General features: G+C 39.3%; 1 protein-coding gene and 1 long non-coding RNA gene across 36 annotated transcripts in view; one reads left to right on the top strand and one right to left on the bottom strand.

Annotated features, from left to right (window-relative positions):
* magi1b (membrane associated guanylate kinase, WW and PDZ domain containing 1b) overlaps positions 1-25,157 on the bottom strand; it is a 151,293-nt gene that overhangs the window by 86,772 nt on the left and 39,364 nt on the right. The gene's annotated exons all lie outside the window — the stretch shown is intronic.
* LOC308402424 lies at positions 1,495-2,741 on the top strand. The gene is made up of 2 exons (XR_013972754.1): positions 1,495-1,603; positions 1,985-2,741. It is a non-coding gene; the product is annotated as an uncharacterized lncRNA (long non-coding RNA).

The following is a 25,157-nucleotide window of genomic DNA, read 5'->3' as shown; positions in this document are numbered from 1 at the left end:
GTTTAAGTCAATGTGTTGGGTTTGCAGTTTTGTGTCACGATTTCTTTAAAAAGAACTGCTAGCGGCCTCGCGTACGCAACCATGCGATTGTTAGACACAGCATTATGGATACTGTTGTACTCGTGCGTTTGCAACAAATCGCGTGAATGTGTGACTGAATGAGTTTTCGGTCAGAGGTAGGGGTACGCCGCTTCTCAATCAATGCCTGCATGAGGCAGCGGAGATCTAAATTGAGGACTAAATGCACTCAGATGCTGAATAATGTATCTGGATATGACTTTGACTGAATGACAAAGCCATCTGTTTTCTCAGAGGAAAATCCATTTTCACCAGCATTTTTGTTCCCCCTAACCAGCCCAGTATAGCAAGAAAAACATCAGAGCCCATCAGGAAACATAGGTTGTCCTCATAATGTCAGAAACGGTAAGAGAGTAATATTATACCCCTTTCGTCAAACTGACAGGTCATTAATTATTCATGAGCTCCGGAAGTTCCGGAGCTCCGGAAATAATTAAATTATTCATGAGCTCCGGAAGTAGGAAGTAATTAAGTAATAAAAATATGATATTCCTAAAAATATGATATTCCTAAAAATATGATATTCCTAAAAATATGATATTCATAAAAATATAATTGATTATTTAGAAAGTTTCTTATATATCAAAATAGCATTCTTTTATTTCTTTAAGCAATTAAATTTTTTTTTTATTTTTTTATGCTCAAAAAACGCCATCTGGTGGCGGGTCAGTGTGTGTGTGTGCGCGCGCGCGCCCGAGGCTGTGTGTCTGGGCGCGCAGGGGCGCGCCCGTGTCTCCGGACCGTGCTCTCTCGGGCTCCGTGCTCATGTGTTTAAAAATGTATTAAACCATATTAAAATTGTTTAGTTAAACTTGTGCTTTTGTAACGTTCAGTATGGCCACAAACACATGCTGCATGCCTTGGGGGAAAACTTTATTTCGATTTATATGCATTTGTAGATTTAGAATAAAACTCATACTCAGAAAAAACTTGCGATCCCCTAACCCTAACCCTCCTTAGAAACATAAGCAGGGAAAACTCCTTAAAAAACCCTCCGCGATTTCTCCAAAACCCTAGAATAACTTGTTAGCTACCCCTCTATTCCCAAAACCTTATATTCGATAACAGGGAAAATCCTTATTCTTTTTTCTTCAAAAACTTCCCTCTTACAAGCAAGCTCTAAAATTCAACGCACACTCTAAGTTCTACCTCGCTCTTAATCTCCGATCCACAACTTCTTGCAGAGCACAATTTTTTCCTGCTTGTTCGCTCCCCGCTCTGCTCCCGAATGCGCTGCTTACCTCGTTCGAAATTTGCGCCGGAGACCAACTCCCCCCCCTTACTTCACCCCGCTGCCAATCACATAACTATTGCACCGCTCCCTTCGCACCCCGGTTAGCCAATCCGCTCCAGGTCCGATTTTTATGATCTCCCGCTCAGGTTAAGACTACCCTCGAGGTCCCAGAAGACCCCTGCCTTCAGCCATATCAACAACTGGAACCGCTCAGACTGCTTGCGAGTTCGCATAGGGAGCTGCCGATTTCAACAGCAACTTGCGTCTCTTTCCTTATCCGCATATCATTCGGTAAGTGTTAATCTTCCTCTCTAACTACATTTTTGCATTTTCCTTTTTACCATTCTGTCAATCCTTTCATTTAAAAAATAAATAAATATCACAATGGTTTGTAACACGTACAATACACCATCCATCCATCCATTTGCCTCCACTTATCCTTTTTTCAGGCTCGCGCGGTGCGCTGGAGCCTATCCCACGTACAATACACTTTAAAATATATATAAGCTCCACTTTTAACTCCCGTAAAAGTTTATACATTACATGTCTACATCACCTATCATGGCCTCATCAGGTATCTCATATCATCTTGTTATTGTTATGTTATGCTCCTTTGATATTTTGCTAGTTTGCGTGTTTTAAAACTCTTTTTGTTTTTCTTTATATTTTTAGACCCAGATGTGTTAACCTGATCCCTGCGAAACACCAGCTCTGCGTGGATTTTGACCGCGAGTGACCGGATGTTGTTTCCGGCCTGAGGTTGCCTGAAGGCTCGTTTGAAAGATTGCGCCCGAGACCAACCCCGCCTCCAAGGCATGCCTACCTTTAGCTGCCACCAGTGAGATATCAGAGCCGGGCTCCACATATCCAATCAGGAGCACGAGCAAGACAGCTTTTGCAGACTCTCCAGAAATATACAAGTCCTTACCAACTGCTCTGCAACCCAGTGTTTCTGGTCCCCTCACTAACATCGCTTTTTGAGATATTTTTTATGAACCACCAAAAAAGCAATTTTACCCCACAGACTGGGTCTGAGGGCAGCAGCGGGGACAAATGATTGTAATGAAGCGACGGACATTTCATGGCTGGTCTTGCATAATCGTGAGTTATTATGTCATATGGTGATAAGTACATAGTTTTGCAAGAGGCATACAAGCACTGTGGAAAAAGTAATCATAAAACTGTTTTTGTGAACACCCTACGTTATGCTTTAAAAAATGTGATACATGTAATGTGATCATCAAAGAACATGATTTTTTTTTAAAAACTTTTATTCTTATGCTTTTAAAGTATGTCAGATTATCTTAAAACACTTATTTGTATGTTATAATGTTTTTCTTACACCATGTGTAATTTTTATAGACACCTTATTCATTGTATCAATGTGTAATTATGTATCTTTGATAAATAAATAAAATATTTAATCTTGTATTTGTGTACTTTCTGGTGATTCAATAAAAAATTAGTCACATATCGCTCTGATAAACACAGATGGCTGAAAGAAATGTTTGATGGAACAAAGGAAACAAGTGTCTTGCTGCTAAACTTTTAAGTCACCATGGTTTAAATGAGAAAGTCTGTATGTAAAACATGAAAAACTCCATATCAGTGATATCTACAAAGGTGTACTCATTTCTTTGTAATGGTACTTTACTGTTCCAATGAAACAAAAAGAAAATCTCATTTTTAAAGTACATTTTTCGGCCATCCTGACCTATTTTCAGGGGCAAGAATGTTGATGTTAGACTGTGTTTTAAATCAGGTTGTGATCTTAAACTAACTATCACAGCACTGATTTCAGTTGTAATGTCAATTAGAATCCCAATTTGGCTTTTCTCCAGTCAGTGTTATGGTGAAATTTAACTTGTTCTTTTGTGTAATTGCACATGGCCCAGCAAAGGACCCCTTAGTAAACTGTACAGCATAAGTTTTCAATTCACTTTTGTCAGAAAACTTCACAGTATGAGAAGTTACAGCACAATTTCTCCAAACGTGTGGTTCTTTTTCAGCCAGCGTGCTTTTAGAGCATCTACATTAGCTCATGTAGTAAAAGTACAATCAGTAAGTGTACTTTAACATTTGAGATTCCGAGTCACTCTTGCTTAGATCATGTGAACTATATCATGAACCTTTTTTTGTATAATGCATCAAACGTGTTCAAATCAGTTTATTTTCAATTTATTTTAACTCATCTAGAGACAAGCAAGTCCTTTTTAGCTTCTGTTATGTATTTACCTCTCACACCTTAATCTAGATGTTAGTGTTCTCAGAGTTAACATGTCTCATGTTGCCATGTTGTATTTCTAATACCCAGCCTCAGTGTTCGCCCTGTTCACCCTCAAATCCAAACACCAATGATCTAGATATTCACAAAATTCATAAGGAGATTCTTAAGGTCTTAAGTTTTGTTGTTTTTATGTTTTACAAAAAAAAAACTTCACATTTTTTATATTTTTAAACGAAAGTGACATGCAAGGATATTTTTCTTTAGTGATGTTGCTTCAGCAATCTCAAATACTAATTATTCTGGGAATTTTTATGGTCAAACTATGTGATTTTCCAAATGTGTGTGTGTGGAGTAAAATGACCTTGTTCTTATGATGTTGTCACCGTGAATCATTTAGGATTAACAACACAAATTGTATCGATAGCAGAAACAGTCTTATAACTTATAATTCTCACACGTTACCGCTAGTTTTACAAACGCAGTCTTCTTCAGCTCTGTTTATGTAGCTTTTATGAAACTGATTTTCCATAGTACAAGTAGAATTTAATTTTTCTTTGCTCTCCAGTATAAATGCAATAATTTGCAGGCTTTTTACTGAAACTCTCACAATGCAACACTCAATGCTCAGAGCTTCATATATCAACAGCTCTGAAAATATCTTCTTTTTTAAAGTAATGTAGGACAGGATCTCTCACTCTCTGTGTCTCAAAAAAAACCCAACTAAACTGGCAATCACCACTAAACAAATGAAAGTAGTTTATGGCTTTTTTATCAGCTGCATTTCTTTCATTTATGTATTGATCCCATTGTTTATTGGTAATGCTTTTAGGTCACTGTTTTAGCATGTCTGCCTCACACTCCATTTAAACAGTTTAACAGATAGTGGGGTCTGGTAAGGAAGTTGGGGGGAAGCAGACAACTCCACAGGAAGAGTCTTTTTGTCTTTTCTCCACTGTAAAAGATAGCAAGGCAGTGTGAAACTTTCTTTGCGGGAAAGACAAAACTGAGAGCCATGCTAGGCTCAGTGAGAGACTCTGCTCACCCTCTGCCCCAGCGATGGCAGTCCCTCACCAAGCTTGATTTCTGTTCTTTGTCTTGATTAAAGAATGTTAGCTACCGCTCATCGCTTGTCTGCAGGCTTTATTAAACGGAAAACTTCCACAACAACCTCTAAACAGTGGTTTATGGCTTTTTGTCACCTGCAACACCATGTAACACTTGGATGTTAGATTCTTTTACCAGTCAGTGTTGTTAGCCCCAACCCCCAGGCTCCAGGTGTCTGAGCTCTAACCCTGGCTGCCAAATGTCCCCCTGAGGCCTTTGTGCCTTTTACCACCAGACTAAGTTTGTAGTCCTATCTACTAATATTATTTTATTTTTTTATTATAGCACAAGGTTCAGTTAGGTTACTACTTTGACTTCCTCAATTTGAGCACATTTCTGACCCGATACTTTATCAAGCTTTTACTCGAGTGTTTTTGACACTAGCAGCTGTACTTCTACTTAAGTGAAAATTGCCTGCAATTTTGCCACCTCAGTTGCCACTTTTCTGGAGTTTGTACACTTTTTATATTGAAACGTTCAACGTTTTACGTGTTATCCTTGATCACAGTTCTAAACAAGTTAACTTTCTTCACTTCAAAGTAACCCAAAAAAGAAACTATATGTCCAGTTCTCTTTACTCCAAACCTGGTTTAAGGCTATGCTGTTGTTGTGATATGGCCATACAAATAATATTAAGTTTAATTAATCTTTTAAAAAAATGGCTGCTTCATGGCTACCTGTTCAGAGAATTTGCAGACTTTTATGGAAACTGTCACAATGTAACACTCTCACTGTCAAAACAGGGTTGATCCATGTTTCTATGAACACTGATTAATATATCAACAGCTCTGAAAATCCTTTTTTTTTTTTTTTAAAGTAAAGCAGAACAGGATCTCTGTATCTCTAAAAATCCCAACAAAACTGGCAATCACCTCTAAACAAATGGAAGTAGTTTATGGATCTTTATCACCTGCAACACCATGTAACACCTAGATGTTAGACTCTTTTACCATCACATTTGCAAGGGTTTATGTGTTATCCTTGATCACAGTTCTAAATAAGTTAACTTTCTTGACATAAAAGTAGCCCAAAGAAGACAAATATATGTCCAGTTCTTTTTTACTCCAAACCTACTGATCGGAAAACATTATGTGATGCTGGAAGTTTTCATCCTATCCATCTGCAAAACAAGTTTACCTGTAAGCCAACACATTAGACGTAAGCAAATTTGTGAAATTCCTGAACAATGTGCTTTGTGGAGTAGCAGTAGTACTAGAACTAGTACTAGTAGTCCTAGTATTCTGCAGCAACCAGGCTTCAAGAGTGATCACTCTTCTGGCTTTCAAATGGTGAAAACATGTCACAGTCTTAACCGCAAATCAGAAATGTTGGTAAATTTAAAAAGGAATTTAAACGTCAGCTTTGACATAGACACAGACTTTATTAATGCCACACTCAGGAAATTCACATGTTACACATGATTTAGCTCACCTGCTAAATCCCCAGAGCAATAACCCCATCAGCATCATTAGCCTGAGTGTTGATCCTCCAGGTGAGTGAGTGGAGTTGAGTGAGTGAGTGAGTGAGTGAGTGAGTGAGTGAGTGAGTGAGTGAGTGAGTGAGTGAGTGAGTGTGTGTGAGAGAGATCAGAGGTGAAGCTGCTTTCTGCAAAGTCTCATCAACAACCAGGAAGAGTCTAAAAGCACTAAATATGAAACAGACCATTTACCATACCCAACACTGAGCTCCTGCACAGTCAGATGGAGTGAAACATAATGTCCCAGTGGTGTTCTGTTGGATTTAGCAGGTGAGCGTTGTTGCCAGTCAAAACCTTTTTGGAAACTCTTTACAAGAATCAATGTAATTATTTGTTTTACTTGAATCAAATGTATTGGTTTATATACCTGAAATAAAACTTTTTTTGGAAACCCGTTACATCAAATAAAACTTTCTTGGAAAAGCATTGCAAGAATCAATCGAGTTATTTGTTTTACCCCATTCAAATCTATTGGTTTCATTACATCAAATTAAATAATTTTGGAAACCTGTTACATCAAATAAAACTTTCTTGGAAAAACTTTACAAGAATCAATGTAATTATTTGTTTTACTTGAATCAAATGTAATGGTTTATATACCTGAAATAAAACTTTTTTGGAAACCCTGTACATGAAGTAAAAGGTTTTTGATCTTGTAAGTTCTGGCTTTAATATTTTCAGCTGATAAAGTGAACTTCATACAAACTCTGTGTTAGAAAAATCAAACTGTGTCTCGTGCGGGTGTATTGTGACTGCTCCATCACAATGTATAATTTGACTTGTGAGGTACACACAACAAGGCCAACAAGAAAAAGTGAATTAGAGATTCATTACAAAATACAAAAAATAAAAATAAATAGTGCACAAATTTAAAACAAGCAAAACACCTATGCAAGAGTAACTACTAATGATTTACAAATACTTGTCATATACAACCATTACACTCAGAGAATTTTACCATATCAGTATAAAGCTCTCTGTAATTCCTGGACAGTTCGTGAAATAATTTAAAATTAAATCTGCACTTCAGTTAACTATTCTTTTTTTAACAACAGGTTTATGTCTTAGATCTACGGATACAGCTAAAACACTCTGCTTGTATAATGCTGTATTCTCTCCCAGCTTATCCTTTTCTCACAACAGGGTGATTCCCAAAGTACGAGTCAATAAAACAATCACTCTAAAAACCAGAACAGAAAGATAAAGTTGCAAAGTAAAAGATTAAGGATTGTGTTTTTATAGCATGTAGTAAACTATCCCCTTTTTCTAACACAGAGTTTGTATGAAGTTCACTTTATCAGCTGAAAATATTAAAGCCAGAACTTACAAGATCAAAAACCTTTTACTTCATGTACAGGGTTTCCAAAAAAGTTTTATTTCAGGTATATAAACCATTACATTTGATTCAAGTAAAACAAATAATTACATTGATTCTTGTAAAGTTTTTCCAAGAAAGTTTTATTTGATGTAACAGGTTTCCAAAATTATTTAATTTGATGTAATGAAACCAATAGATTTGAATGGGGTAAAACAAATAACTCGATTGATTCTTGCAATGCTTTTCCAAGAAAGTTTTATTTGATGTAACGGGTTTCCAAAAAAAAGTTTTATTTCAGGTATATAAACCAATACATTTGATTCAAGTAAAACAAATAATTACATTGATTCTTGTAAAGAGTTTCCAAAAAGGTTTTGACTGGCAACAACGCTCACCTGCTAAATCCAACAGAACACCACTGGGACATTATGTTTCACTCCATCTGACTGTGCAGGAGCTCAGTGTTGGGTATGGTAAATGGTCTGTTTCATATTTAGTGCTTTTAGACTCTTCCTGGTTGTTGATGAGACTTTGCAGAAAGCAGCTTCACCTCTGATCTCTCTCTCACACACACACACACTCACTCACTCACTCACTCACTCAACTCCACTCACTCACCTGGAGGATCAACACTCAGGCTAATGATGCTGATGTGGTTATTGCTCTGGGGATTTAGCAGGTGAGCTAAATCATGTGTAACATGTGAATTTCCTGAGTGTGGCATTAATAAAGTCTGTGTCTATGTCAAAGCTGACGTTTAAATTCCTTTTTAAATTTACCAACATTTCTGATTTGCGGTTAAGACTGTGACATGTTTTCACCATTTGAAAGCCAGAAGAGTGATCACTCTTGAAGCCTGGTTGCTGCAGAATACTAGGACTACTAGTACTAGTTCTAGTACTACTGCTACTCCACAAAGCACATTGTTCAGGAATTTCACAAATTTGCTTACGTCTAATGTGTTGGCTTACAGGTAAACTTGTTTTGCAGATGGATAGGATGAAAACTTCCAGCATCACATAATGTTTTCCGATCAGTAGGTTTGGAGTAAAAAAGAACTGGACATATATTTGTCTTCTTTGGGCTACTTTTATGTCAAGAAAGTTAACTTATTTAGAACTGTGATCAAGGATAACACATAAACCCTTGCAAATGTGATGGTAAAAGAGTCTAACATCTAGGTGTTACATGGTGTTGCAGGTGATAAAGATCCATAAACTACTTCCATTTGTTTAGAGGTGATTGCCAGTTTTGTTGGGATTTTTAAAGATACAGAGATCCTGTTCTGCTTTACTTAAAAAAAAAAAAAAAAAGGATTTTCAGAGCTGTTGATATATTAATCAGTGTTCATAGAAACATGGATCAACCCTGTTTTGACAGTGAGAGTGTTACATTGTGACAGTTTCCATAAAAGTCTGCAAATTCTCTGAACAGGTAGCCATGAAGCAGCCATTTTTTTAAAAGATTAATTAAACTTAATATTATTTGTATGGCCATATCACAACAACAGCATAGCCTTAAACCAGGTTTGGAGTAAAGAGAACTGGACATATAGTTTCTTTTTTGGGTTACTTTGAAGTGAAGAAAGTTAACTTGTTTAGAACTGTGATCAAGGATAACACGTAAAACGTTGAACGTTTCAATATAAAAAGTGTACAAACTCCAGAAAAGTGGCAACTGAGGTGGCAAAATTGCAGGCAATTTTCACTTAAGTAGAAGTACAGCTGCTAGTGTCAAAAACACTCGAGTAAAAGCTTGATAAAGTATCGGGTCAGAAATGTGCTCAAATTGAGGAAGTCAAAGTAGTAACCTAACTGAACCTTGTGCTATAATAAAAAAATAAAATAATATTAGTAGATAGGACTACAAACTTAGTCTGGTGGTAAAAGGCACAAAGGCCTCAGGGGGACATTTGGCAGCCAGGGTTAGAGCTCAGACACCTGGAGCCTGGGGGTTGGGGCTAACAACACTGACTGGTAAAAGAATCTAACATCCAAGTGTTACATGGTGTTGCAGGTGACAAAAAGCCATAAACCACTGTTTAGAGGTTGTTGTGGAAGTTTTCCGTTTAATAAAGCCTGCAGACAAGCGATGAGCGGTAGCTAACATTCTTTAATCAAGACAAAGAACAGAAATCAAGCTTGGTGAGGGACTGCCATCGCTGGGGCAGAGGGTGAGCAGAGTCTCTCACTGAGCCTAGCATGGCTCTCAGTTTTGTCTTTCCCGCAAAGAAAGTTTCACACTGCCTTGCTATCTTTTACAGTGGAGAAAAGACAAAAAGACTCTTCCTGTGGAGTTGTCTGCTTCCCCCCAACTTCCTTACCAGACCCCACTATCTGTTAAACTGTTTAAATGGAGTGTGAGGCAGACATGCTAAAACAGTGACCTAAAAGCATTACCAATAAACAATGGGATCAATACATAAATGAAAGAAATGCAGCTGATAAAAAAGCCATAAACTACTTTCATTTGTTTAGTGGTGATTGCCAGTTTAGTTGGGTTTTTTTTGAGACACAGAGAGTGAGAGATCCTGTCCTACATTACTTTAAAAAAGAAGATATTTTCAGAGCTGTTGATATATGAAGCTCTGAGCATTGAGTGTTGCATTGTGAGAGTTTCAGTAAAAAGCCTGCAAATTATTGCATTTATACTGGAGAGCAAAGAAAAATTAAATTCTACTTGTACTATGGAAAATCAGTTTCATAAAAGCTACATAAACAGAGCTGAAGAAGACTGCGTTTGTAAAACTAGCGGTAACGTGTGAGAATTATAAGTTATAAGACTGTTTCTGCTATCGATACAATTTGTGTTGTTAATCCTAAATGATTCACGGTGACAACATCATAAGAACAAGGTCATTTTACTCCACACACACACATTTGGAAAATCACATAGTTTGACCATAAAAATTCCCAGAATAATTAGTATTTGAGATTGCTGAAGCAACATCACTAAAGAAAAATATCCTTGCATGTCACTTTCGTTTAAAAATATAAAAAATGTGAAGTTTTTTTTTTTGTAAAACATAAAAACAACAAAACTTAAGACCTTAAGAATCTCCTTATGAATTTTGTGAATATCTAGATCATTGGTGTTTGGATTTGAGGGTCAACAGGGCGAACACTGAGGCTGGGTATTAGAAATACAACATGGCAACATGAGACATGTTAACTCTGAGAACACTAACATCTAGATTAAGGTGTGAGAGGTAAATACATAACAGAAGCTAAAAAGGACTTGCTTGTCTCTAGATGAGTTAAAATAAATTGAAAATAAACTGATTTGAACACGTTTGATGCATTATACAAAAAAAGGTTCATGATATAGTTCACATGATCTAAGCAAGAGTGACTCGGAATCTCAAATGTTAAAGTACACTTACTGATTGTACTTTTACTACATGAGCTAATGTAGATGCTCTAAAAGCACGCTGGCTGAAAAAGAACCACACGTTTGGAGAAACTGTGCTGTAACTTCTCATACTGTGAAGTTTTCTGACAAAAGTGAATTGAAAACTTATGCTGTACAGTTTACTAAGGGGTCCTTTGCTGGGCCATGTGCAATTACACAAAAGAACAAGTTAAATTTCACCATAACACTGACTGGAGAAAAGCCAAATTGGGATTCTAATTGACATTACAACTGAAATCAGTGCTGTGATAGTTAGTTTAAGATCACAACCTGATTTAAAACACAGTCTAACATCAACATTCTTGCCCCTGAAAATAGGTCAGGATGGCCGAAAAATGTACTTTAAAAATGAGATTTTCTTTTTGTTTCATTGGAACAGTAAAGTACCATTACAAAGAAATGAGTACACCTTTGTAGATATCACTGATATGGAGTTTTTCATGTTTTACATACAGACTTTCTCATTTAAACCATGGTGACTTAAAAGTTTAGCAGCAAGACACTTGTTTCCTTTGTTCCATCAAACATTTCTTTCAGCCATCTGTGTTTATCAGAGCGATATGTGACTAATTTTTTATTGAATCACCAGAAAGTACACAAATACAAGATTAAATATTTTATTTATTTATCAAAGATACATAATTACACATTGATACAATGAATAAGGTGTCTATAAAAATTACACATGGTGTAAGAAAAACATTATAACATACAAATAAGTGTTTTAAGATAATCTGACATACTTTAAAAGCATAAGAATAAAAGTTTTTAAAAAAAAATCATGTTCTTTGATGATCACATTACATGTATCACATTTTTTAAAGCATAACGTAGGGTGTTCACAAAAACAGTTTTATGATTACTTTTTCCACAGTGCTTGTATGCCTCTTGCAAAACTATGTACTTATCACCATATGACATAATAACTCACGATTATGCAAGACCAGCCATGAAATGTCCGTCGCTTCATTACAATCATTTGTCCCCGCTGCTGCCCTCAGACCCAGTCTGTGGGGTAAAATTGCTTTTTTGGTGGTTCATAAAAAATATCTCAAAAAGCGATGTTAGTGAGGGGACCAGAAACACTGGGTTGCAGAGCAGTTGGTAAGGACTTGTATATTTCTGGAGAGTCTGCAAAAGCTGTCTTGCTCGTGCTCCTGATTGGATATGTGGAGCCCGGCTCTGATATCTCACTGGTGGCAGCTAAAGGTAGGCATGCCTTGGAGGCGGAGTTGGTCTCGGGCGCAATCTTTCAAACGAGCCTTCAGGCAACCTCAGGCCGGAAACAACATCCGGTCACTCGCGGTCAAAATCCACGCAGAGCTGGTGTTTCGCAGGGATCAGGTTAACACATCTGGGTCTAAAAATATAAAGAAAAACAAAAAGAGTTTTAAAACACGCAAACTAGCAAAATATCAAAGGAGCATAACATAACAATAACAAGATGATATGAGATACCTGATGAGGCCATGATAGGTGATGTAGACATGTAATGTATAAACTTTTACGGGAGTTAAAAGTGGAGCTTATATATATTTTAAAGTGTATTGTACGTGGGATAGGCTCCAGCGCACCGCGCGAGCCTGAAAAAAGGATAAGTGGAGGCAAATGGATGGATGGATGGTGTATTGTACGTGTTACAAACCATTGTGATATTTATTTATTTTTTAAATGAAAGGATTGACAGAATGGTAAAAAGGAAAATGCAAAAATGTAGTTAGAGAGGAAGATTAACACTTACCGAATGATATGCGGATAAGGAAAGAGACGCAAGTTGCTGTTGAAATCGGCCGCTCCCTATGCGAACTCGCAAGCAGTCTGAGCGGTTCCAGTTGTTGATATGGCTGAAGGCAGGGGTCTTCTGGGACCTCGAGGGTAGTCTTAACCTGAGCGGGAGATCATAAAAATCGGACCTGGAGCGGATTGGCTAACCGGGGTGCGAAGGGAGCGGTGCAATAGTTATGTGATTGGCAGCGGGGCGAAGTAAGGGGGGGGGAGTTGGTCTCCGGCGCAAATTTCGAACGAGGTAAGCAGCGCATTCGGGAGCAGAGCGGGGAGCGAACAAGCAGGAAAAAATTGTGCTCTGCAAGAAGTTGTGGATCGGAGATTAAGAGCGAGGTAGAACTTAGAGTGTGCGTTGAATTTTAGAGCTTGCTTGTAAGAGGGAAGTTTTTGAAGAAAAAAGAATAAGGATTTTCCCTGTTATCGAATATAAGGTTTTGGGAATAGAGGGGTAGCTAACAAGTTATTCTAGGGTTTTGGAGAAATTGCGGAGGGTTTTTTAAGGAGTTTTCCCTGCTTATGTTTCTAAGGAGGGTTAGGGTTAGGGGATCGCGAGTTTTTTCTGAGTATGAGTTTTATTCTAAATCTACAAATGCATATAAATCGAAATAAAGTTTTCCCCCAAGGCATGCAGCATGTGTTTGTGGCCATACTGAACGTTACAAAAGCACAAGTTTAACTAAACAATTTTAATATGGTTTAATACATTTTTAAACACATGAGCACGGAGCCCGAGAGAGCACGGTCCGGAGACACGGGCGCGCCCCCGCGCGCCCAGACACGCGGGCGCGCGCGGGCACACACACTCACTGACCCGCCACCAGATGGCGTTTTTTGAGCATAAAAAAATAAAAAAAAATTTTAATTGCTTAAAGAAATAAAAGAATGCTACTTTGATATATAAGAAACTTTCTAAATAATCAATTATATTTTTATGAATATCATATTTTTATTACTTAATTACTTCCTACTTCCGGAGCTCATGAATAATTAATGACCTGTCAGTTTGACGAAAGGGGTATAATATCACTCTCTACGGTACTCAATTAAGTGCAAATCAGATCTTTTTTGTGAGAGGTTGCTACACAAATTGCTTGTTTGCTAGCATGTTTCTTGAAAATCTTCACAGCTAAGTGAGTCTCAAATTAGGTGCATCACTTTGCAGCCGAGGCTGTGAAAGCGCAGAAGATGCAGGACGAGATATGGTCTTTTTGGTGCAGCGGTGAAACAACAAATACAAAGTTTGGTACTTTGACAGATGCACCTCGTTGAGTCCAGATCAGAAAAAAAAAAAAAAAGCATATCCAACACGATCAGGGTTAAGTCTCTGACACATTTTCAATCCTGTCTATATGGTTTCGTGTCCCAGAGCTGCTTGCCTGTTTACTATATTCCTAGATTGCTTTCATTGATTGCAGTCCTTCACAGAGGGGAAAGAAATCCTCAGAGGATTTACATCAGCATGTGGGGCGGCAAAAAAAGGCTGCAGTAGAGATATCACTTCCTCATCTGCAATCTGACAGTGGACTGTGAGAAGCACATCATGCAACCATTCACAGGTTTGAGCACTGTGTGTGTGCTGCATGCGAGTGACGTCGAGTTGGTATTTGTAAAGACCATTATTTACACAATATGAGCACCTGTCTGATGTGACAAACACCAGCAATCCGCTAGCCAAGGACTCAGACACTATAAATAATAACAACAGTGGCTGGATCCAGATTTGTGTGGGTGCTGAACAGTGCCATAAGTTCTGTGTTATTAATATTGCTTTGATGCCTCCTACATACAGTATGAGCCTGTGCGAACAAAGAGGCTTCCAGATTAGGCTTGTGAGTGAGAGGACCCATCATGCATGGATCTGTATATATTTACAGTCTCCATGATCACCACAGAACCAAAAAAAACAAAATAAAGTTAATATGCAAAGTAAATCAACATCATAATAACTGCTTAATTAAGAGGTTCATTTATTTAAAGCCAGGATTTACTCAGCTAACAATGAGATTATTGACTGACTGACGTAAAAGCCTCTGAGACAAGTATTTTGGAGAGGCAGAATTACAGCCGTGTCACAAGCAAACTAGTAAAGCAAAACACAAAAATGTAAACAAGTCAGGAAAACATCAAGTCATAAAGAAAATAATAAAGAAAAAAGAAAATCACAGAGAAATGGGAGGCTTATTGTAAGCGTGTTCATATTAAAGACAGACCCAGAGTGAGGTACGTCCCTCCTGCCTGTCTACAACTGTACAACCAGCTGTTGGGATTCCTTGTGTTCATTGCAGATTTCCTGGCTTCTAATTGGCCACATGGGGAAGACTCAGTTATTCTCTATGATTAAACAATGTCTGCCACAGTCGGCCTCACCTCGGAGCCCAGGGCGAGCTCATTAAGTCTGCCACCAGGGGGCACATGTCACTCAGGATCATTAAGTATGAGAGACTGTGAGTGCTGTGACTGTACAGCCTGTTTGCTGATTGTTGGCTGTGTTTGCTGATGCCTTCGGTTACAGGTGTGGCCACGAATAACAACTGTAATTACAACAGACACCTAAACAGATTCCCCAAAAGAGTCTCCTGAGCTGATCTGACAACATGCCGAGTTCAGAGGAAGAGGAATCCCACAGAGCGTTTTAAGTGAATGAGAATTTGTTTTTATATAATTAAGCCTGACCACCCTTTGGAGTCTATCCCAGCTGCCATACAGCAAGAGGTGGGGTACGTCCGGGACAGGTTGCCAGGATAATAAGGATAATTCCAGTGTTTATTACGTGATTATTATTATTGTTTGATGCACCCTTTTGTTTGCTTCTGCTAAATTGCTTTAATAAAACATCCTGTGTTTAAAAAATCCCCATCGTGGACATTCACTTTTAACTCTTTGTGAAACAGGTAAAACTTGTGTATCTAGTTAAGTGTTCTTACAGGTTTCAAAACCCAAAAACTTTTCGGGATTTAAATCAAATTGGAGATAAGATGCTATAAATGCAAACAAGCTGGTATGCATGCATTTTTGGGAATGTGTCTGCCAACAAAAAAGTAGACAAAGTCAGTATAAACAAGAAGGTTCTTGTCATGCAAAATGTCAGTTCAATGTCACGTGTGCCCTTTCTGTGCTGGGCATCGTAGATTTATGGATATAAACTTCTTTCTATTACATATCTTGAAGAGCAGACCACCTCTTCCGGTTCTGTCTCATCTCTTTCCCCTCTTATGCAATTCCTTACTTGACCCGCCTTACATCATTAAAATACTAATTTCCTTCCCTCTGCCACATCCTTTGAGCCATCAACATCTACATCCAATCCTCCTCTTCTTTTTCCATCCATCTGTCCATCCATGTCTCATGCCTGAAGAGGGCATGACTGACCCAGTTTCCCATCGCACTGCTGACTCAAGACGCGCTCAAGATGTTGTGTGAACGCATTAAAAAAAAACAAAAAAAAAAACAAAAAAACAAAGGCAACGCAGTCTTGCTCATGCGGATGAACACTGAAACGAACTACATCTGCTGGCCGATCTAATTTTAGAAACAGGATGAGAACGCACACGCGCGCACACTTGGAGACATACAGTGTGAACGCGAGAAACACAAACTTATCCGATGTGCACCATGCTGATCATCACTTTGTCCACCTTTGTAACGCTGTATGTTATTCTGTTGTGGAAACGCTGACAAATGTTATCTGAATACCATAGTTAAAAAAGAACAAGTATTAGAAAATACCTACTTACACACACACACACACACACAATGAAATTTCAGAGTTGTGGGCTAATAGGGCAGCAGTCACTGCCGGTTACGTCTACAGTCGTTTCTGGGTCAGCATCAGGCATGGCTCATCCAGCCCTGCATCCCTTAACAGCTGACTCCAGGCCAGACAGGATGACACACACACACACACACACACACACACACACACACACACACATACAACCAACAGGGACAGATGAGCATGAGCAGTGCATTGGGTATTAACAAGACATTTACTAAACACTCAGAAGCAAACTGTCATAGCAAACAGCAGTACACCAAAATTCATTAGTTAAAAAGTGAGGCGCTCTCATGCATTCAGCACCAAACACACACACACAAAAAAACCAAACTCTTAAGCCCGAGTGCCTGCACAGGCAGCAAGTTCTCATGCATCAATTACTCCACATCACACTCCTGCCTCGTGAACGCATGTGTCCTTGCACGAGTGCATCATGCATGTGTTCATCTGCTGCCCGTACGGTTATCTACGGTTATTTCCCAGCTGTATAACATAACGAGCAAGATGAAGCCCAATGAACCATGTGCTGCACTTTGTCTATGTGTGCGTGTGTACGGAGACACTTAAAGTGAATCTGCGTCTATCTGCGTATGTAACTCGAGTTGTTCTAACACACACAGAGCAGGAGGAGAATGTGCAGAATCCGACTGCACACATGCACGCACAGAGACATGTGTAGCACTTAGCACCACAGTATTACACCAGAGGCTCAGGCTGGAGAGAGCCCAGGTTTGAGGACACCAGTTCACCGCCTTAATCCACTGCAAAGGTCCAATTCCAAACCACGGTGACGAAGCACTGACGAACAGGACACATCCCCCCAACGCCGCCGCCGCCGCCGCCCAACACTGTGCTCTGCCCGTGTCGCAGCTTCTTCTCCACTGCTTCCTGTCAACAGGAAAAGCTGAACTGCTCGACTGGCTGTCAAATGTGAAAGCTCAGATTTTCCTTTAAAGTGTGCTTATCATGGACAGACCATTTCATAACCGTAATTTAAAAACTGCTGCATTTCTACCACCACCACGTTTTTCTTTGAAGGAAATTACTGGAAGAGGCCATAAAGTAAACACAAAGACATGCATTCAAGGCCAACACTTTCTCACCCTCTGAGATATAAATTACCCTGTGGAAGGAGACCACCAAACTGAGACGGTATGCCTTATCCAACTGAAAAAGAGCCTGAAGGTGGGGCATCATGGTACCACTTATCACAAGCAGATTTCATCTCTGCAGCTGGGGCACAGCTTCAGTCATGCCATCATATTATGCTTGGACTTAAAACAACTAGCATCTTCTTTTCCCCAGCATGTGCACAACTTAAATCCTACACCACACTGCCTAAGAATAACCCTTAAATCATCCTCTCACCTAATCTTAAACCTGTCAGCATGGACGCTGTCCAGATACCACCTTAAATCTCCCAATTTTAGAGCCAAGACGTGACCATGTGATGAATCTTTGTGATCAACAAAGACGAGAGAGAAAAGAAACTCCTTGAAAGTATTTACTCTGAAAGTGTCTTTAAAAGTTACTCTAAATATGTTACAAATCATCTCCACTATATAAAAACATACTTGAGAATATCTACAATTTGTTTGTTATTCATTAAATCTTTGTTGTTTAAAACTCTTTTGGAGCCGTCGGAGCGGCCATGTTTTTTTGCACACAATGCATTCTGCGATGATGACATGTATTGGTTGTCAGCAGTATGGGCGCTTTTGTTCAGCTAACCCGTTTTGTTTTTTTATAGTGTAGCAACGATATTAATTAATTTGCCTATTAGTGACCTGGTTACGACCTGGTAGACCAGCACTATACTGGTCATGGAGGCTAACAAGGGCTGCCCAAAGAACATCTGGATTAAGACATACGGCTTCAACGTTCTGGTGCACTGTGTTGCATGGAGAATCTGTAAAAACAACGATATCGTAATTTCACTGTATAATAAAAATTAGAATTATATTAATGGTTTTTTTTTCATGTGGTTATATGATACCATGGATAGTTGCTGCCATAAAATTGAGCTCTTTAAAACAAACGCTCTCAGTCGCCGTTGCCATTGGCAAGCAGTAGCCGCACAGACACCAGTAGTTTTCCCTGACTCTCTCGTCCTCGTGTGACGGATCGTTTTCATCTTCATCTAAACTAAGTGCTGGTTGACTATTTTCATCCTCTGTCTCGGTTTGCTCTGGTTCAAACTGGAAAGGTTGAACAGAAGCCATTTCCAGTGCGCTGCCAACTGTGAACTCGATGCGGTGCAACCGTATGACGTCACTACCCAGAGTGCATTGAGAAGTAAATAACAATGGCGGCCTACTGGTAAACTAGTTTTATATAAAATGTGCTTAAAAGGAAAACATTTGGAGTATTTTAATACCACATATATATTATCGAAAGCACAGTACATATTTTAGAGCAAACATGTCTTAAAAGCCGGGGTTCTTTTTAAGTTCTAGTTGCACAGGCCTCAATCATCCACTGCATATACTTTATGTATGATTAGAATCGTTGTGTGATTGCTGTGTCTCAGTTTGCTGTAGTATAAGGAATAAATCTTCATGTATATAAAGACCTTTACAGCTACCTCACTTGAAGTTGAATTTCCTCCTAAAATAAACTTACGGACAGCCTATTTAATCCATTAAGCTGACTTTTCCTTGTGTTGCTGGCCAGTGGTTTAACATAAGTGGTTATGGTTCTGCTTATTATAATACATTTAACCCATATTCAGTTATTATCAGTGCAAACTGCTTAATAATTATCATATTCCTTGAGATGATTTAACTAAAATCATTTTGTGTTCATTTTTGGTAGAAACGTAACAAAGAGGCCCAGAGCATATGAGCGAGCAGAGTCGCATGGATGATGGATGATGTTTATGTTGTCATTAATGGATTACTTTTTAAACAAAAGGCAATCTATTATGAAACGGTGCCCTTTGAATTTCTGCAACAAAAATGCTGGAGCTAAAATACTTTCAGATGAAGGACACTCGGTCTTAATGCAGCCTGATAAGAGCAAAGTCGAGAGTCCTGCAAAGCAGTGAGCCACTCAGCCGTGGGAGAACATTAGTCAAACTTGAGGATGAAACAGAGTGGAGCATGGCAGGTCTACATTATTGGCAGACAGGGAATCAGCGGGCTGAGAGCCAGTCATCACCATCAACTCTTTACATCGTGCACCATCACGTGTTTGAGCCGTGCAAAAGCATCCTAACGCGTGCAACTAAACGTCAACAGCTCATCTTTCACTGCGACGGCTCGGCAGGATAAACACTGGATCGATGCTAAACATCGCTCCTACGCACAGATACTAGGTTACATTTTTGCATCAGTGTGAGATATTGCAGGTCAGGTGTCAGTATGATATCATCTAAAGCCTCCAGGTTTGAATCAGTTCATATCCGACAGAATTGGTCATTCAGTGATGTTAAGTGGTGCCTAAGTAGACATTTTCTACCTCAAGTCCATCCACGGAGCATTTCCAGATATTTGGTGAATGACAAGCAAAGCAAGGGACCAAAATTTAAGGTCTCAGCTGCATGTTTCATTAGCAACAGCTTAAATTTTAATTTTCATCTTTGGCTCTCTATGGATGAGGAGCTGTGCTAGCAGCCTTTTCAAAATTAGGGTCCGTGAACCAGTGAAGCTCTGGGGATTCTCATGAGACAGCCCAGTTGGAGGTAGATGGAGACTGATGGAGGGGTGATGGGGAAGAAAGGTACAGGCGAGGGCAGTGAGAAAGAGGTGAGCACAACAAAAACCAAGAATTTAAAGTTTTAAAGTGACTACTTCCATCTTGCACATGAAGCTGTGAACAGTTATATACTGTTAATCTCTGAAGACAGTCGAACTGGTTCAGGCTGGGAGGGCACTTGGTAAATCAAAAGTTAGCAGCAAGGCAGAGCAAGTGAAATATTTAAAGAGAACAATATCTCTAGTGCCAAACAGGATGGAGTTGCTGTTGGAAGGCAGTAAAAGTAAAATTGGAGGGAGAGCAGAGACAAAACACAAAAGCAAAAAAAAAAAAAAAAAAAAAAAAGTGAAGGACAAGCAAAAACAGAGGAAGAGGAAGGCAAAAAGGCAGGGAGGAGAAAGCCTGGAAGGATGCCAGGAAAGGGAGTGTGTCACCGATGTGCCCCCGTTACTCAGGGGAGGATGCGATAGGTTGACCGGGAACGCCCCACAAACTTTACATGCCGAAGCTCCCGAGGTTCTCGTGTCGCTGAAGTCACCGATTGGACAAGAACAACTACATTACAGGCTGTGTGTGTCTGTCACACTGTTAACTGCTGCTCAGGCTTTACCTGACACACAGCAAAAGTTGACTAATAATTGACTCTGAATAAGAACTTGCTTTTTAACTCTGAAACCAGTGAGATTCAAAGTGAGAACAAGCATCAGGCTGCCACCTGGTCACCTGCCATTCAGTAAGATCCCCGTAAATATACTAAGAACAATATTTCTCCCAGTTTACTTTGTTATACAACAAATGACCCTTAATGACTTTTCATTCAAAAAAGATAAAGTTTAATTTATTCATGAATGTACAATAATAATCATTAAAGTGTCTTCAATTTAAATTCTTGACAGATTTCTTTTAGCAGTCCCAGATGCCAAAAACTGGCTTCCTGGGATCTCTCAAACTGCACTGAAATTGAGAGATGCGTTCAAGGTGCTATAAATGTGTAGGCAAATGCTATATTCATGAGATAAATCAGTGAAAACTGCTGTATAATTCGCCTCTTCCCCTTTAGACAACTCCCCATTGACAGCTTTATCATGCTGTTGCCCAATGTTGGATTTTTCCGCGGTTCTGTGGCCAACCTTGAAAGCTCAATTCTCACAGAGACCCTGGATTTCATGAAGATCAGAAGAATGGGATAAAAAATGTACTAAATATCAGTAACAGTGACAAAGTGAGCATGGTTGCAGGCCTTGTCACTGGATACAGGCAGATACAGTCTAAATATTATCATAATCCCCCCACTGAAAGATAAAGAAGTACGGAAAAATCTGCTCATGTTCACGACTTCCTTTCATTCTTCTGGATACAATTCATGGAGTGAAGTAATTTCTACATTGTTCTTCCTGTCACAACATGTGGATTAAAGGAAGCGTGTTCTGCTGAAAAACTGCATTCGTCACAGTTTATTTTCAACTACATGTGCAGGTGTGCCACATGTGCAAGTCAAAAACAATTTCTCTTACCTGATCGCGTGGTTGAAGAAGAGTCATGGTCATTTTCAAGGATCAACAAGAAAACCAGGAAAATGAAAAAGAGAAAAAAAAAGTCAGGTTAGAGTTCATGCCGAACCGAACTTACAGTAGCTTCTTCAAAGATTCTGTCTCAACACATCACGTCATCAGTTATGCGGCATCGTGAGCAGCTGCGATACTAGTTTGCTGACAAAAATCCATCTTCAAAGTATTCAAAGCTGCTTTTGTGGTTGTTCTCACTAAAGTTGTGAAAACATTTAATTCTGTGGCAGAAAAATCGCCAACAAATTTATTAGAATTGCGCCACTGAAAGATGTTTTTTCCTTAAATCAGGCTAAAAGGCACCATATTCCTCAAAATTCAGAACCAGAATTGGAAAAAAATATAAATAAAAGGTTAGCAGCAAGACAGAAAGAAAAGTGCATCTTAAAATTTTAAAATAAATGTATGATAATGATTGTATTACACTAAGATTTAAAGTTGATGTAAATGGTTGCATGTTCTGTAATAGTGGCTTGGAACATCAGCATCAGTGGGATCTACCGTGGGAAAAAAACGTAATTAACTTAAATAACTTTGATTTACTATGATTGTTTTTCTCTGCACATTTGCACTTTATTGATTTATACAAGATGAATTTGGATTTTTTATGCTTAAACTCCCAGATCGTTATATTTGCCCAACCAGTTTTATTGTTTGCTGTGTACTTTTGATTGGCAAATATCTGCCATTTTGTGTACATATGTTCAATAAAGCTTTTTAGGGGGGGGAGAAAAAAAAAGTATTTTGTGATTCCCCCCCCCCAATGATTCTCGCCATTGTACAGTGTTAACTTACCAAGTTTACAAAACACTGGCAGTGGAAGTAGATACACCTATGGTATAAATTTTAAAATCCTAGGTGACTTCCTTCACACAGGTGACTTTCTTATCACTTTCACAATATTTTCAGAAAACCTGAAGTTGACCTTGAGGTTTCAGGTCACTGAGAGTCAATGTCGTTGAAGATTTTTTAGCAGATACACCTATGGTATCAATTTGACAGTCCTGCGTCACTTTGTTCTCAAGATAGCGCGTTCACAAACTTTGGCGTCCACGTCCAGACCAACAAAACCCCAAGTCAAACAGTGATCTTACAGTCTTTCTGTTATACTACAGTATCAATATACTTTGGGCACTATGGGATGGGAATCGATTTTGTGGTTGGTGAGATAAGTCTGGACCAAAGACTAACATACACCTGCTTAGCCGTACATTAATTCAGCAATCAGGCAAATGTGTAGCAACAGAGAAACTCAAAAGCACAGATCAGAAGTTGTAGAGGTTTACATCAACCATCAGAATGAGGGAAAATGTGATCTCTGTGACTTTCAATCTTTGTGACCTTGCTATAATTGATTGCAGCCAGATAAACTAGATTGAATATTTCTGACCTGCTGGGATTTTCACAGCTACACTCTCTGAAGTTTACCCAGAATAGTGCAAAAGCAAATATCCAGTCATGAGCAGTTGCACATATAGACAAACTTGTAGTACCTGTCCTACAATTGTTCTCACTTGCAATTTACCAACTCTGTCTGCTTGCGTGTTCAGAAGCTCTAGTAAAATTCATTGAAAAGGCCACGATCAGCAAAACTGCTGAGGAAAGTAATGTTTACACATAAACTGAGGTGTCACATGGGCCATAAGTGAGTTCTCATTATGCTGTGGTTCAACACAGCAAAGAATATCAGTGTCATTTCGGAAAAGCAGAATTTCGAGGGAGGTAAGTGAATAAAATCCCATTACAAATCTTCACAGCCTAAGAAATTCTAGCCTAGGTGAGCCAAGACAAACACTTAACGGGTCCCTGCAGCGAACGCCATCACAGCATGTCATCACTGCGGGCCCTGGCGAGCCGGAGGAACGGCAGATGAAAATGTGGGTCGTGCTGGAAATTGAATTTGTTTTAATTAGGTGGTGAGGGCTTATGGTGTTGATGTTAGCGCTCATGCTAAGTCCCGGATGCAGTCAGAAGAGTTAGCGTTAACTTGAGCAATGTGCGGGAGCTGGCCCCAAAGCTAACATTACGCAGAGCCAAGGCTGCTGAGGCTTAGAGCTGTGTTTACCTTGGAGTCTGGCTGGGCAAATGGAGAGTTATAACTCAGCAACGCTCGGCTCATAAAAGCTAAAGAAAGGCACAAAGATTCACCAGCATGAAGAAAACACAGTGGCACACCTAGAGCAATGACACAGTGGTGTTTAAACAGTAGCCGACTGAAGCGAAACCACTAGACATAGACAGGTCTTAAAAATCAAAATGAATCTGCCTCCCAAAAAGCAGAGAATAGACGTCGTTGCACTCACAAATCAAATCCACTAAAAACACTAATTAAAAAAAAAAGACCAAACAGAGGAGGAGGAAGAAAAATCAGATAGGGAGAGGTAAGTGCCTCGTTGATGAGAGCAGGTTATGAGTGTTTGCGATTTAAGCCTCGTTCCAGCAATTAATATTCTTCCAAACTGGGGCACGCTCACCAGCTCTGCCTACTCAAAAAGGTGGATCGTTAATCATCGTTTTGGAGGGGAAAGCAATCTTCCGCCAAAGAAAAACGAAATCTTCCGGCAACTGTGGGCAGGTAAGCCCCAATAAGTGTTGGGGTATTGCGACAAAAGACACAACACAGCTGATGAGAGATTGAAAACCAGGAAAGAGGAACAGACTGAGGGAGAGAGGAGGAGGGCGCCGACGCTGACAAGCCAATCTAGAGGATTCATCAAGCAGACGGGGAGACTGAGAGAAACAGACGAAGGAAAAAGGAGAGACAACCAGAAACACAAAGAGGTCAGGTATCATATCACTTGCCACACACTGTCCGTCAGAAGGATCCCCCCCTGCTTCCTCCGCCTCCTCTGAGACAGTCAATTAGTGGTTTAAAATGTTGTCAAAATGACACTGAGTATTAATCAGTTTATATAAATGAAAGACAACATGAAAGAAGCCTGAAAGAGTCGTATTTGAGTGAATATGAACTCAGGTCACCACAGGCTTGCTTGTACATAGCGGCTTCCAAATATTAACTATGGGACAACAAGGACCAAACCCCTCTTCTTTACCTCGCTCTCACACTTGATTTCTCTTTGTAAGCACTGGGAAGAAACAGAAAGAGAAAAGCCCAGCACCAGTAACATATGGGAGAGTGAGCAATACTTCTGGTTTTCCGATTCTCTCCTCCTTTGCTCTGACTGTAATAACACGTTAACCTCTGGGGAACATCAGGTTGCACCCACGATTCATAGGTTTCTGAGTGTATGTGAAGTGGAAATGTGTGCAAAGTTCAAGGTCAGGTCACAAATATGTACCCAGAATTTGGGAAGTAAGAGGAAACAAATTGCTCCTCTTCAGGAGAAGTTTCCTAAATGTTTAGCTACTATTAGTGCAAAACCTCACTCGGGTCATCTGAACACCACAATGTTACGCAGGCTTTACAAGCTGGCTACTTTCCAGCTCAGAGGAGCGGATGTTTTCACTCTTCAGCCATTGAACTAAA

Source organism: Rhamphochromis sp. 'chilingali' (assembly GCF_963969265.1).
Source record: "Rhamphochromis sp. 'chilingali' genome assembly, chromosome: 9".
Classification (NCBI taxonomy): Eukaryota; Metazoa; Chordata; class Actinopteri; order Cichliformes; family Cichlidae; genus Rhamphochromis; species Rhamphochromis sp. 'chilingali'.
The sequence above is the reverse complement of the archived record's forward strand: the minus strand, read 5'-3'. Positions and strand labels throughout refer to the sequence as shown.